We start from the raw sequence: 15,496 nt of genomic DNA, 5'->3' as shown, positions 1-15,496 counted from the left end.
GCCCGCGCCCCGCACTCGCGGCCCTCGCCGGCCCGGCGGCTGGCAGCTGCCCACGGCGCCGCGCCCCGCAGCTCGCCCGGAGGAGGCGCGCGGGGTCGGGGGGCGGGGACGGGGCCCGGAGCGGCGGCGACTCCGCCCCCGGCGGGAAGAGGGGCTGCAGCGCGCCCGGGGCCCGGCAGGGGGCGGCCTGCGCGCGGGAGACGCTGCCGCGCACGCGCGACGCTGCCGCGCACGCGCGCGGGCTCCCGCGGCCGGAAGTGCTGGGGGCGCGCGCGGGCCTCGGAGGCGGGGACGGGGACCCCGAGCGGCGGCGACTCCGCCCCCGGCGGGAAGGGGCGGGCGCCCGGGTCGCGCGCGGCGAGGGTGCGGGGCCTGGGAAGCGCCGTCGGGGCGGGCGGTGGGGCGAGCGGCGTGATCCCGGCGCCCGGTGGCCTGGGCCGGGGGCGGCCGCGGGGACTGAGCGCGTGGATCCAGCTGGGGCCGGGCTCTGCCGGCGTCTCGCGCGGCGACCTTGGGCGCGGCCTTCCCCGGGCCCCGCTCCCCGGGAGGGCCGGAGGGGTCGGCCCGGCTGGCCTCTGAGGCCCCGCGGCCGGGCCTCGGGAAGCCCACCTGGCCTCGGGCCGCGGCCTGGGCGGGGCGTCGCGGGCCTGCGGGGTGCCCTGGGGAGCAGGACGGGGTTCACTGGGCTTTCTTTGCGCCCTTGATCACGAACACGAGACTCGAGAGGATTTAAAGGACTGGACTGTGTCCACAGAAGTGTGACAAAGGCCGGGGCACTTTCCCTCTGTCCTCCTAGGTCTTTGGATGGGCTCGAGAATTAATGTGGCATAAGACAGATGAAGGGAACACAAATACGAGTTTTACGTGACGTGGAAACACTCATAAGGAGATGAAGACCATGAGAACTGGCAGAACCTAAACACTGTGTTTTTTTGACATGGAATCTCCCTCAGTTGCCCAGGCTGGAGAGCAGTGGGGGATCTTGGCTCCCTGCAACCTCCGCCTCCTGGATTCAAGCCATTCTCCTGCTTCCCCCAGTAGCTGGGACTACAGTCGCAGGCCAGCATGCTCAGCTAATTTTTAAAGATATTTTTAGTAGAGATGACGTTTCACTACGTTGGCCAGGCTGGTCTCGAACTCTTGACCTCAAGTGAGCCGCCTGCCTCGGCCTCCCAAAGTGCTGGGATTACAGGTGTGAGCTATCGCGCCCGGCCAACTGTTGTATTTTTTTTGTAGAGACGGGGCTTTACCAAGTTGCTCAGGCTGGTTTTGAACTCCCAGGCTCAAGCAGTCCACCACTTGGCCTCCCACAGTACTGGGATTACAGGGTGTGAGCTATCATGTCTGGCCTCATCTCCTGTTTTTTGTGTTTTATTTTAAAGAGGATCAAGAGTGGGCTTTTTGCGTCGGCTATTTTTCAAGTACGTTTAACTCAAATACTCAATATGCCAGAGCAGCATACGCTGTGGTGGCATGCTCTGAGCTCCGTCACCATCCACCAAATGTAGTCACCACTATCTTTCTGGGGTCCAGCCTATACTACTGTTATTTCTAAACTCAGGACAACTGGATCAGTAGGTATGATCTCCATGTTATAGGCAAAGAAATGGGCTGAGAGAGATTCAGTAACTTGCCCAGGGTCCCACAGCTGGGAATTAATAAAACCTGGGCTGGACCCAGGCAGTGGCTTAACATACCATTCCACAACTGCCAGTGGACTTTGAAGAGATGAGGATTTTTTAAAAAAATTATATATATGTATTTAAAAAATAGAGATGGGGGAGGGGGTCTCCCTATGTTGCCTAGGCTGGTCTCGAACTCCTGGGCTCAAGCAATCCTCCTGCCTTGGCCTCCCAAAGTGCTGGGATTACAGGCATTAGCTACCATGTCTGGCCGAGATGAGGACTTTATGCTTTAAAATGCATGGTTTGTTACTTTAGTGGTTCTGAACCTACCTGGGAGCATGTATCAAAATTACTTGCGAGGCTGCTCCTCCGGAGTTTCTTATTTAGCAGGTCTGGGTGGCTGAGAATGTGAGTATTGAGAGTTCCTGGGTGATGCTAATGCAGCTGGTCTTGGAACCACACTTTGAGATTGCTTAGGCTGAAGCTTGTGGGTTCTGATGGGAAAAGGACTCAGTTTGGCAGATGATCCCTCATGCTTTTATTTTCTTTTTCTTTTCTTTTCTTTTTTTTTGAGACAGAGTCTCGCTCTGTCGCCCAGGCTGGAGTGCAGTGGGATGATCTTGGCTCACTGTAACTTCTGCCTCCTGGATTTAAGCGATTCTCCTGCTTCAGGCTCCCAAGTAGCTTGGATTACAGGCGCCCACCACCACACCTGGGTAATTTTTGTATTTTTAGTAGGGATGGGGTTTCACCATGTTGCCCAGGCTGGTCTTGAACTCCTGACCTCAAGTGATCTGCCTGCTTTGGCCTCCCGAAGTGCTGGGATTATAGGTGTGAGCCACTGTGCCCGGCCTTTTAGTTTTCTTTTGTATCTGAGGCTCCTGGTTAGGGTTTTCCAATCTTATTTTACCAATCTCTTGTAAGAACAGTAGCCATCAGTTAAACAGACGTGTCACCCTGTTGAAATCACAAGAGTCTTCAGAGGCACCATCAATTGTTATCAGAGGGGTGGGAAGCAATTCTTTAGCCTGGGGATTGGTGACCAGCCTTGAGAGGTCACCCCACCATCTTTTCTTCATTGTGGACACACGCGATAGGGACCTCACTCATGGGAAAGGAGGTAGGATGTATCCCCAGAGATTCAGAAAATGTGGAATTTTAGAGCAGAGATAGGCACATGTGAAAGATTCTCTCTTCTGTACTTCCCCTTTCTCCCACGTTAGAGTTGGGGAAAAGGAAACTCTTCTGAAACCACGTAACGACGACGACAAAAGTTATCCTTCTTCCCATCTTAGATTCCACTTCGCGTCTGAACAGGCCAGAATTCTGTGTGTTCAGATTCTGCTTTGGTGCGTTCTTGTACAATTGCTAACATGCCACTCATTTGCATACCAGATGTTCCAGGTAGAAAATCTGGAACGTCTACAAAGAGGACTGTGTTTTCAGTCCCGGGAGTCCTTCCTCTCATGGGAGAGAAATAGAGGCAACCAACCAGTCTAGAAAATTCCCCTCAAAAATCCTTTTAGGCTGGGTGCGGTGGCTCATGCCTGTAATCCCAGCACTTTGGGAGGCCGAGATGGGTGGATCACCTGAGGTCGGGAGTTTGAGACCAGCCTGGTCAACATGGTGAACCCCTGTCTCTGCTAAAAATACAAAAAATTAGCCGGATGTGGTGGCGCACCTGTAATCCCAGCTACTCAGGAGGCAGAGGCAGGAGAATCACTTGAACCCAAGAGGTGGAGGTTGCAGTGAGCCGAGATCACGCCATTGCACTCCAGCCTGGGTGACAAGAGTAAAACTTGGTCTCAAAAAAAAAAAAAAAAAAAATCCTTTAGATTATTGTTACCATTGCCCATTTGAAGCTCTCTCTCTGTTGAGCAATGCTGTGAGGAGGGGCGAGGTACACAATTCCCATGTTACAGATGAGAAACCCTGGGCTCAGAGAGGCAAAACCACTTGCCCGATGCCACTCAGCTGGGAAGTGGCAAAGCAAAGCTCTATCTTCGTTCTCTGATTCTAAATCCCGTGCTTCACTGCTCCCAGATGCTGCGTGTGGTCCCCGAGGAGCGGAGCGTGTGTGTTTGCTGGGAAGGAGGATGGACCGAGGGAGAAGAATGAAACATTACTGGTTACCTAGCTAGTGCCCAGAATTGTATTGGATGTGCTGGATTTCCTGAATATGATTATTCCACAAATGCCTCCCCAATCCGTGGAGTTTCACATTATCATCCCATTTCACAGATGAAGAAATAGTTTCAGAGAAGGTAACTTGCCCAGCTGCTAATGGATAGATTTAAATCTGGGCCCCGACTCTTCACTGTTTCTCTCTCTTTTTTTTTTTTGAGACAGAGCCATACTCTGTCGCCCAACCTGGAGTACAGTGCCATGATCTCAGCTCACTGCAACCTCCGCCTCCCAGGTTCAAGTGATTCTTCTGCCTCAGCCTCTCGAGTAGCTGGGACTACAGGCATGAGCCACCAAACCTGGCTAATTTTTGTATTTTTAGTAGATACAGGGTTTCATCATGTTGGCCAGGCTAGTCTCAAACTCCTGACCTCAAATGATCTGCCTGCCTCAGCCTTCCAAAGTGCTGGGATTACAGGCATAAGCCACCACGCCCGGCTGGACTCTGCTCTTGATCACACAGTCTAGGGTGGGGAAACGTGGTTATCACTGTTTACAGAGGGCTGACTCCTGGTCAATTGCAATCTTGCAAATGATGTAACAGAGAAAGGCAGCAGGGGTGCCAGATCGGTGCCAGATACTTATTAAATGTTAGCTTATTTTTTTCATTTCTGACTCACACAATGAAGTTTATTTTAAAATTCGGAAGGAAAACAGGAATAAATGCTACAGGTGCTTCTTTGGGATGAGAGGTCATCTTGAACTGCTGCTTTTCCAAGTGCTGTTTGTGAAGAAGATGCACTTTGTGATCAAGATGACCTCTCTCCCCAAAGAAGCACCTGGTAGCACTGATTGCAGAACAACTCCCTCGGCAAGTTGTTCTTCTAAGACTTAGAATCTAGATAGACCTTAATAAAAGATCCCTGGGCCCAAGGTCTGGGTAGGACTGTCTTTTAAAGTAAATGAAGCCTGCAGCCTGTCTTCCAGCAGCTCTGTGGGCCCGATGAGTCATTCCCCCTCCTCCGCTCAAATTCTTCACTATCCCACATCTACTTTGTATCAGCTCAGGGCGCCACCTGCTATCTTGGCTCATGGGAGTCTGTCTTAGGGGCAATTCAAATCTTACTCTTGTTTTTACCTATAAAGCATTGTCATCTTGGCCTCTTCCCTGATATGGCTGTGATTTACAGAGTGTGAGCAGTTACTAGGCCTGCCTCAGTTTCCTCTCTCTCTCTGTGTCTCACATACACCCTGCAACCCCTTGTTTAGCCTGACCTATATCCTAGCACCAAACGGCTTGTCTCTGTGTCTCCAGTATTTTGCACATAGTAGATTCTTAATGACTATTTGGTGAATAAATAAATAAACAGCCTGGGAGTATCCTTTACTATTATTTTATTTTTTTGGTCATAGGAAGGGTTATTTTTCCCTCTCAAACACTAAGACACAGGAGGGCTGGGACCACATCTTCTGTATTCCCAGACACAGAGGAATCTCCCAGGGTCTAGCACAGGGTCTTAGTAAATGTAAAATAAACATCCTTTAAAAGACTACATTTTCCTGGACTTGTTCATACATTTCATCAACTAGATCCCCAAATATCTGGGCTTGGAAAACATTTTCTTCCTGGAGAATTGAGTGACCAGCCCTTTAGTACAGAGCCAACAGAATGAAACCCCCCTCCCTTCCGGAACCACACCTATTGACCTGTCCTGGAGCCTTCCCCAGAAGCTACTCTGGATATGAGAAGTTCTTGGATGGCCTCAAATGGGACCCCAACTGGATGGCGACTGTCCTGTTGTTGAGGGAGGAGGGGGCCAATTTCCCTTGCAAATCTTCTTCTGTATCGTGTCCCACCCACCCTTTTGGGTGCCTTTGACATCTTTGGAGGCACCCTTGATTTCTCTCTTTTCCTCAGACCCCACATACTCAGTCCATCAGCACAGCCGGCCATTTCTAGAAACCAACCACTTCTTAGCACTCCATCTGCTGTCACTGTGGTCCAGGCTCCCCTCACCTCTCCTGGATTATGGCCATATCTATCATGAAATGACCTAACCCAATTCATCCACAACTAGGTTCATTTTACAGTAATCTCCAGTAGTGAGTGATAGATAAGGGTGTTAGGCAAGCAAGTCTCAGGCTGAAGTCCACGCCTTGTACCATCTCTTATTAGCAGGCAGCTCCTCAACAGTCATATAACCTGCTCTGTGAGCTCAGTGAAGGCCTGGATCACTGACCTTTTGTATATTTCAGTAAGCTTCCCTCTTGAAAAATTTAGTTCAGGCTGGGTACAGTGGCTCATGCCTATAATTCCAGCACCTTGGGAGGCTGAGGCAGGAGGATCACTGGAGCTCAGCAGTTCAAGACCAGCCCATGGGCAAAATAGTGAGACCCCTACCTCTACAAAACATACAAAAATTAGCTGGGCCTGGTGGCACACACCTGTAGTCCCAGCTACTCGGGAGTCTGAGGTGGGAGGATCGCTTCAGTCTGAGGGGTTGAGGCTGCAGTGAGTTGAGATTGCACCACTGAACTCCATGTACTCCAGCCTGGGCAACAGAGTGAGACCCTGTCTCAAAGAAAAAAAAAAGTTGTGGGGGGGGGGGGGGAATTTCATTCGAGGAAGATGTAAACAATATTTAAGGAGCAAAATTTGAACAAACTTCGATTTAGGATCAGGCAACTGCATCCTTACTCAGAAGATTGAACTTGGGACCCGACGAACTCCTAAGACCTAGACCCCATCAAAATTTCTAGGTTTGTATGTCCTGTCTGTGCAAGGGCAGACGTACTTGGACAACCCTTTACTTATCTAAAATACCACTCCTTTGATCAATGGACAATTATTTCAGCCATCCGTTTTGCTAATGAACAGACAGACCCTCTGCTGCTGGAGTGGCATCAAGACAGTTGAAGCCCTTGTGGAAGGGCCTCTGGGGTGTGGGCTTCTAGGTAAAGTCTCCACTGCTTTTAGAATGGCCTCCCTCGAAGTGTGATCCTGGGTCTCCTGGGGTCTCTGGGATCTTTTCAGAGAGTCTGCAACTGCAGTAATATCTTATAATAATACTGAGACATCATTGGCTTTTTTCATTCTCATTTTCTCACGAGTGCAGAGTGAAGATTTTCAGAAGTTATATGGGTGTGTGATATTGCAGCAAGTTGAACAAAGAAGGAAATGTGAGACTCCAGCAGTTTTCTATTAAACTAAGCTCTAAAGACATTTGCAAGCATGTAAAACAATGCCACTCTTCTCACTAAGTATTTTTTTACTTTAAATATATGATTACTGGCCGGGCACAGTGGCTCAAGCCTGTAATCCCAGCACTTTCGGAGGCCGAGGCGGGTGGATCACGAGGTCAAGAGATCGAGACCATCTGGTCAACATGGTGAAACCCCGTCTCTACTAAAAATACAAAAAATTAGCTGGGCATGGTGGCACGTGCCTGTAATCCCAGCTACTCAGGAGGCTGAGGCAGGAGAATTGCCTCGACCTGGGAGGCAGAGGTTGCGATGAGCCGAGATTGCGCCATTGCACTCCAGCCTGGGTAACAACAGCGAAACTCCGTCTCAAAAAAAAAAAAAAAAAAATATATATATATATATATATATATATGATTACTTTTCATAAAAGTGTGTTAACTAAGCCATCATATAATGGTTTTGTCTTTGCTGTGCGTAGGAAGAACCCATCAGGTGATTACACTTTCCAAACTTTCAGTACCAGAGAGGACAGTGGGGGTGTAACACCCCAATTTTCTTAGATCCTCATATTTTTTAATTTTTTTGAGGCAGAGTCTTGCTCTGCTGCCCAGGCTGGAGTGCAGTAACGTGATCTCGGCTCACTGCAACCTTGGCCTCCTGAGTTCAAGCGATTCATGTGCCTCAGCCTCCCAAGTAGCTGGGACTACAGGCACCCAACATGGCCAGCTATTTTTCTTTCTTTTTTTTTTCTTTTTAGGAGATGGGGTTTCACCATGTTGGCCAAGCTGGTCTCGAACTCCTGATGTCAGGTGATCTGTCCACCTCGGCCTCCTGAAGTGCTGGGATTACAGGTGTGAGCCACCACACCCGGCCAGATCCTCATACTTTCTAAGAGCAGGCTGCTTTCATCATCACTGAGAGGAGCTCTTCATCACACCAAAAGGTGGTTCCTCAAGACCTGGGAGAATCCTGGTGAGCTGGGGTTCCTGTGTCCGTAGAAGCCCGGCATCATGGTTAACACTAAAGGAACAAAAGAAACTACCTGGGAATCCCTAACCCTTCCCAAGCTCCATCAACTCAGGCCACATTGATGTCTCTGAAGCATCTTGTTGTAACATGAACTGTCTTCCAGAAGTATCTCTGTGGCTCTCCCAGGCTACTATGGGTTCCTCAAAGGCAGGCCCTGAACGGTTAGATGCTCATTTCTGTGTTTGGAGGACTGTTTGGAAGTTTGTGTAGGGAGGGTTCTGATTTAATCAATTTCCCTGCATCTTCTGATCAGCCCAGGAGAATGGGAGCTTCAGCAGGTCTGTGTTAGGCCATTCTTGCATTGCTATAGAGAAATACTTGAGACTGGGTAATTTATAAAGATAAGAGGTTTAATTGGTTCATGGTTCTGCAGGTTGTGCAGGGAACATGGATTCTGGCAAGGCCTCAGGAAGCTTTTATTCACGGCAGAAGGGGGAGCAGGAGCTTGCACGACACGGGGTGGAAAGCAGGAGCAAGTGGGGGGGTGCCATGCACTTTTAAATGACCAGATCTCGCGATAATGGCGCCATCACGAAGACAGCACCAAGCCTTGGGGGAGCTGCCCCCAAACGCCTTCCACCAGGCCGCACCTCCGGCACCGGGGATCACACCTCAATGGGAGATTTGGGTGGGGACAAATATCCAAAGCATATCAAAGTCTTTTGTCATTCTATTAGCTTCAGCTTACTCAAATATCTTTAAAGATGTTTTAAGGTGTCACAGTAATCAGAGAATCTTCTGAATTCTTTGTGGGACTGTTAATAACTCCATTTTACAGGTGAGAGAATAGAAGGTTAAGGCCAGGTGCGGTGGCTCAGACCTGTAGTCCCAGCATTTTGGGAGGCCAGGGCGGGTGGATCACAAGGTCAGGAGTTCGAGACCAGCCTGGCCACCATGGTGAAACCCCGTCTCTACTGAAAAGTGCAAAAATTAGCCGGGCATGGTGGCGTGCGCCTCCTGGGTTCAAGTAATGCTCCTGCCTCAGTCTCCTGAGTAGCTGAGGCTGAGGCAGGAGAATTACTTGAACCCGGGAGGTGGAGGTTGCAGTGAGCCAAGATCACACCATTGCACTCCAGCTTGGGCAACAGAACAAGACTCTGTCTCAAGACAAAAAAAGAGAGAATGGGGGGTCAAATTCATACATCTAGAGAGTGTCTGTGAGAACCGGGACCCAGGTTTGCCTGGAGGATCTTCCACGATTACCCTGGCATCTACACTGAGAATAAATGTTGTCCCTTTGAAAGGGGCAGTGAGTTCCTTGGTCCACCCCAGAGACTGTGAGCATAGGCTTTCAAGTATTTACTCCATAAACTTTGCAGCCCAAGACTCGGCTACTCCAGGAAGAGAGATGGACTGGGAGTCATTATCTGCTGTGAAGGAAGCTTCAGCACTGTCTATAGTGTCCTCTGGACTTGACCCATGGACTTAGGCAGATAAAGCAAAGCCAGTCCCCACAGCGTAAGCAGATGGAAGGTAAGTCCAGGTCAATTTGATTCGATCAACATCCCTGATTGCATTTATTTCCTTATTTCTAGACTGGCTCCAGAGATACTATCCCCAAATGTGACTCTGGAGGACAAATCTTTCGGTGAGCATTCGTTAGCAAAATAATGCACTTATGAATAAAGCACACTGTGTGTTGGACGGTGCCCCCATTTCCTCCCCAGGACAGAGTCAAAGCTACTTGCGGTGATAGGTACGTGAGGTCTGGTCCCTGCCTCTCTCCACCGCTGCCCACGGGTCTTTTGCTCCTGGTGTCGGTTCTGCCTGGCGCTCCTTTTCCCTCCCTTCGTTCTGTCTGGAAAATTGGCCTCCCTTAAGTCTTGTCCGCTTGTAACAATCTCCGTTTGCTTTAAACCCCGTGACACTCTTCCTCATCTCCCCTAGTTCCCGAGGTACCCCAGGATTAGAGCAGCCACTGACCCTTGAATCCATATTACAGCATTTGCTTCAGTGCATTGGGATCGACGGTCTGAACACGTACCCTCTAGATCAGTGTTCTTATGGGAGGAATACTGTCCCCTAAGGAATGTTTTGAGCTGTGTGGATGTTTTCTGGATGCAGGGACGAGAGGGTGCCATTTCCACTTAGTGGCTGGGTTTTGGGGATGCTGATTTCTGCAATGCCGGGACAATCCTGCTCAGTAGAGAACGTCTCATGTCCTGCGGGACTTTGAGGTGATCAACCAGATACTCCTGTAGGAGGCAAACCTGTTTATAATGACCTGAACAACCCAACTCTGTTTTATCAAAAAACTGTCAATAAATTGTCCAGGAATGCAGATGAAGGGAAGACAAAAATTTACTTTTTTCAAAAGTTTAACAAGACCTGATCACCATTCTGGAAGGTCACATCAGAGATGGCAACATGACTTGTATTGAGAAAGAAGAAATTAACCCAGACGCCTGTGGCAACTAAGAATTTTGCTTGACCTGGCCTGGTGCAGTGGCTCATGCCTGTAATCTCAACACTTTGGGAGGCTGAGGTGGGAGGATTGTTTGGGCCAAAAAGTTCCAGACTAGCCTGAGAAACATAGCAAGACCCTATCTCTACAAGAAATAAAAAAGTTAGCTGGGTGTGGTGGCTCAGGACTGCAGTCCCAGCTACTCGGGAGGCTGAATGAAGTAGGAGAATTGCTTGACCCTGTCTCAAAAAAAAAAAATAAAATAAAAATAAAAGAATTTTGCTTGACCCTATACAACACGCTTGTATTCATCTGCATTTATGAATGTCACCATCACTGTGATTCATGGTCTATTAAGATCTACTTTTTTAGCTCTTATTTTTAAATGTCAAAGATAAAAACTGTGGCCTGAATGTTATCATATCTCTCTCAAATTCAAACTTACTTGTTGTAATTAGGTGCAAGCATGTGATTGCTTCATAATGTCTTTTAGAGTATTGGGCCTGAGCCTTTATGTATTGAAACACACATTATTTTATTACAGTATTCCTTTTCTCTTTCATATTACAGTAGCAGCATATTGATTTTGTTTTTTCATTATATGTATAAGTGGTTTAGATTATCCATGAATTTCATCTCAGGATGTTAAAAAGAATATTCAACATATTTGTTATAAAAAGGGAGCATCTGACAGCATTGAGAACCAATCTAAGGTTCAAGAGGCAGGGGCTTCACCTCCCCTGGGTCACTCCATTCTGCTCTGTGGCGAGCATAGGGCCTGGAATGTCAGATGCAGAGAGAATCTTTTTTGATGAAGGAATTGAGGCTGACACCCTGGTTTGACCGCCACCTAGGCAGGTGATGGGGCCCTCTGCTGAGATGGGAACGCAGGAGAGAGAGCGGGTTTTGGGAGCGTCATGATTCCAGTTTTCATTGTGAAAGTCTGAAGAGCCCTGGAATTTCTAGGTGGAGGGGCCCCAGGGTCAGTGGCTCTGTGGGCCTTGATTTCTCTTTCAAGGCCTTGGAAGAGTGGGAAGTGCAGTCATTCTTAATCAATAATCACTGCCGAGTCTCTCCAGGATGAACAGAGAAGTGAGAGCTGCCCATGAGGTGTCTCCCTCCTCTTGCGGCGATCTGTGTGGCCACCCTGACCCTCAGAGGCTAGGAGCTTCTCCAAGGTAGGGGTAGAAATCCTTCATCTGTAGCCCCTCCGACTTCCAGCCCCACCCTGACATAGAAGGTGGCTCAGCGATGATAGCTAGAGGGAACACACAGGAAAACCCATCTGTGGAAACACTTGTGTTCCAGGGCAGCTTTTTTCTGACCTGAAGTCATGCAGTGGAACACTTGGGAGCAAGTTTCCCCAGGGCTCAGCTCCTTCCTGCTGAGCTCTGCCATGTCTCCTCTTTATTAACACGCCAGGGAGACATGACAAAGGGAAAAATCTCCCAGCTGAAGAGTGATCTCAGACATCTTTTCACTCCTCCAGGGAAGGGTTCAGTTCTGGGCTTTGATTACACATGACGGGGGCGTGCAGTGGTGGGGGTGTGCATTTTAGGCAATACATATGCTGCTAGAAGGTTGAGGTATAAGGATTTTTTAGCAACACATTTTTTTTTTTAAATTTTTTTGAGACGGAGTTTCGCTCTTGTTACCCAGGCTGGAGTGCAATGGCACGATCTCGGCTCACCGCAACCTCCGCCTCCTGGGTTCAGGCAATTCTCCTGCCTCAGCCTCCTGAGTAGCTGGGATTACAGGCACGTGCCACCATGCCCAGCTAATTTTTTGTATTTTTAGTAGAGACGGGGTTTCACCATGTTGACCAGAATGGTCTCGATCTCTTGACCTCGTGATCCACCCGCCTCGGCCTCCCAAAGTGCTGGGATTACAGGCTTGAGCCACCGCGCCCGGCTAGCAACACAATTTTTATGCACAAGTAACATTTCAAGAACAATAAAGGAAATCAGAAAGAAAACATGTTCATAGCAGCATTATTCATCATAGTGAAAATGACTCAAACGGCCATCATCTGACGAATGTATGAATCAAACGTAGTCTATTGATGCGGTGGAATATTACTTGACTGTCATGAGGAATGACAGACTGATGCATGCTATGATATGGAGAAGTCTTGAAAACTCATGCTAAATGAAAGACGCCAGGCACAAGAGACCAGACGTTGTGTGATTCTGTCTGTATGAAATGCCCAGAGTAGGTGATTCTATTGGGACATAAAAATAGATCGGTGGTAGCCAGAGACTGGGAGAGGGGAAATGGGGAGTGGCTGATGGAACAAGCCATGTGGAAAAGCATTCCAGGCATTGCCAGCAGTAAGTGCAAAGGCCCTTAGGTGGGAGGAAGCACCACCTGATTAAAGAACAGCAAGAAGGTAGGTTTGCTTCAAGGGAGATAGTGGTGGGGAAGTAGCTCAGAGATGGGCAGGAAGGACTACACCCTTTAGGGCAGGTGTCCCCAAACTACAGCCCGCGGGCCACATGCGGCCCCCTGAGGCCATTTATCCAGCCCCCCGCCACACTTCAGGAAGGGGCACCTCTTTCACTGGTGGTCAGTGAGAGGAGCACAGTATGTGGCGGCCCTCCAATGGTCTGAGGGACAGTGAACTGGCGCCCTGTGTAAAAAGTTTGGGGACGCCTGCTTTAGGGCCTTATGGGCCACTGCTAGAGCATTGCCTTTTACTTGGAGAGAGACAGGATGTCACTGGCAGTTTTGTGCAGAGAAGGATGTATCTGTCTATGTTTGAACACAATCCCTCCAGCAGGAGATGGCTTTTAAGGGGTAGAAGCAGGGAAGCCAGTCTGGGGGCCACAGCCTTGGTTCAGGCAAGAGATGACTCTGACTTAGATCCCGGTGGCAGCAGTTGCCAAGGGGAAGTGTCCAAACTGAACCTATTTTGAAAACAGAGCTAAACTGCAAGCTTTTGGCCTCAGCACCTAGGAGGCTGGAGTTGAATTTTATCAAACGGAGGGATTCCGTGGGAGGCAGCAGGTTTTCTTCCACTCTTTGTTCACATGTAAAAAGAAGTTTTATAGTAGAACATAGATAATAGTTTAAATTTTGATTTTTTTCTGAACATTCAACCATAAACATTTACCAAGATGCTAAAGTCTTCATAACAATCACTTTAACATTTTTTTAAATTTTATTTTTAGAGATAGGGTCTCCCTCTGTCATCTAGGCTGAAGGGCAGTGGTGCAATCATGGCTCAGTGTAGCCTCTAACTCCTGGGGTCAGGCGAGCCTCCCACCTCAGCCTCCCAAGTGGCTGGGACTTGAGATGCATGCCACCATGACTGGCTAAATTTTTATATTTTGTAGAGCCAATGTCTTGCTATGTTTCCCAGGCTGGTCTTGAACTGCTGGGCTCAAGTGATCGCCTCGGCCTCCCAAAGTGCTGGGATTGCAGATGCAAACCACCATGCCAGGCCATTGATCACTTTTGAGGGCTGCATGATGGTCCTTTCCATTTATTTACCCCAAATTACATAACCATTTCCTCTGTTAATCATTTAGACTGTTCTTTTTTTCCTTTTAGTTTTCAAAATTAAGGATAATTGTATAATGAATATCTTTGTGTTGATGGCTTTTTCTTTCTGATTTTTTTTCCCCCAAGAGTTTAATTCTTAGGAATGGACTCACTAGGTAAAAGAGTAAGAACACTTAATGTCTCTTGAGACACATTGCTAAACTGTTTTCCAAAGAGATTGTGGAAATTTATGAGGCCAGACAAACAGTGTGCCATAAAGTGGATGGTATAAGGGATTTCATTTTATTAATATTTTTAACTAAAAGGAGTAAAAAAGTACGTAATTTTTAGAAATTTGCATGCATTTGACTATCACTAAGGTTGAACATTTACTTAAAAGTTTCTTTGGCTGTGAAGTGATTATTCAGGTCCTTTTCCCGTTTATTCACTGAAGTCCTGATACCTTCTTTACTAATTTATTGGATTTTTTCCTAACTTAGAGACAGGGATGAACCCTTTGCCAATCATATCTTTAATGAAAACAGAATTTTAAATAAAGTAGGAAAACTGTTGAAATTAATTTGCGTTTCTTTTGTAACAGAAAAGAAACATTTGGTATGTGAATAATTATATTGTTTTGCTGATTTATTCACTTAAAAATTGCTATCTGATTTTATTTTTTGTTTATTTATTTATTTCTTTATTTTGAGACAGCCTCTCCCTCTGTCACCCAGGCTGGAGTGCAGTGGCACCATCTTGGATCACTGCAACCTCCACCTCCCAGGTTCAAGTGATTCTGCTGCCTCAGCCTGAGGGAATGGCATGAGCACAGGCAGAGAGGTAAAATATGGGAAGCATTTGGGGGCTGGCCAGCAGTCCTAGTTGGCTGGCGCTCCAGGTCTTGGGGGCTGGAAGGAGTGGTGGGAAATCAGGCTGAAAAAAGACAGTGGCCTGAGACGAGAATGCACGGGAGAGCCAGGAGTTTTCAGAGCTGGGATGAGCCCGGCTCAGAGCTGTGCCTGAAGCAGACGACTCGGGGGTGGGGGGCAGGTTGGCAGGTGAAGAGACCGTTGTAGGAGCCTGGGCCCGAGGCGTGAAGAGGGCAAGGGTGACACCGGAGAAGGAGGAACTGTGGTAGAACACTTCGGGATGGGACTGCCAGGTCCTGATGAAGGGAAGGTGCCCGAGGGAAAGGGGTTGATAAAAGCCCTCCTCCTGGAGCCGGGCGCGGTGGCTCACGCCTGTCATCCCAGCACTTTGGGAGGCTGAGGCGGGCGGATCACAAGGTCGAGAGATCGAGACCATCGTGGGCAACATGGTGAAACCCCGTCTCTACTAAAAATACAAAAAATTAGCTGGGCGTGGTGGCGCGTGCCTGTAATCCCAGCTACTCAGGAGGCTGAGGCAGGAGAATTGCCTGAACCCAGGAGGCGGAGGTTGCGGTGAGCCGAGATCGCGCCATTGCACTCCAGCCTGGGTAACAAGAGTGAAACTCCGTCTCAAAAAAAAAAAAAAAAAAAAAAAAAAAAAAAAAAAAAAAAAGCCCTGCTCCTGACAGGGCCGCAGACTTAGCTGCACTTCATTATTTAGGCCGTAAAAGCCCTTGGCATCACTTCACTCCACTCAT

This window comes from Saimiri boliviensis, chromosome 2 (assembly GCF_048565385.1).
Source record: "Saimiri boliviensis isolate mSaiBol1 chromosome 2, mSaiBol1.pri, whole genome shotgun sequence".
Taxonomy (NCBI): Eukaryota; Metazoa; Chordata; class Mammalia; order Primates; family Cebidae; genus Saimiri; species Saimiri boliviensis.
Note: the sequence above shows the minus strand (reverse complement) of the source record.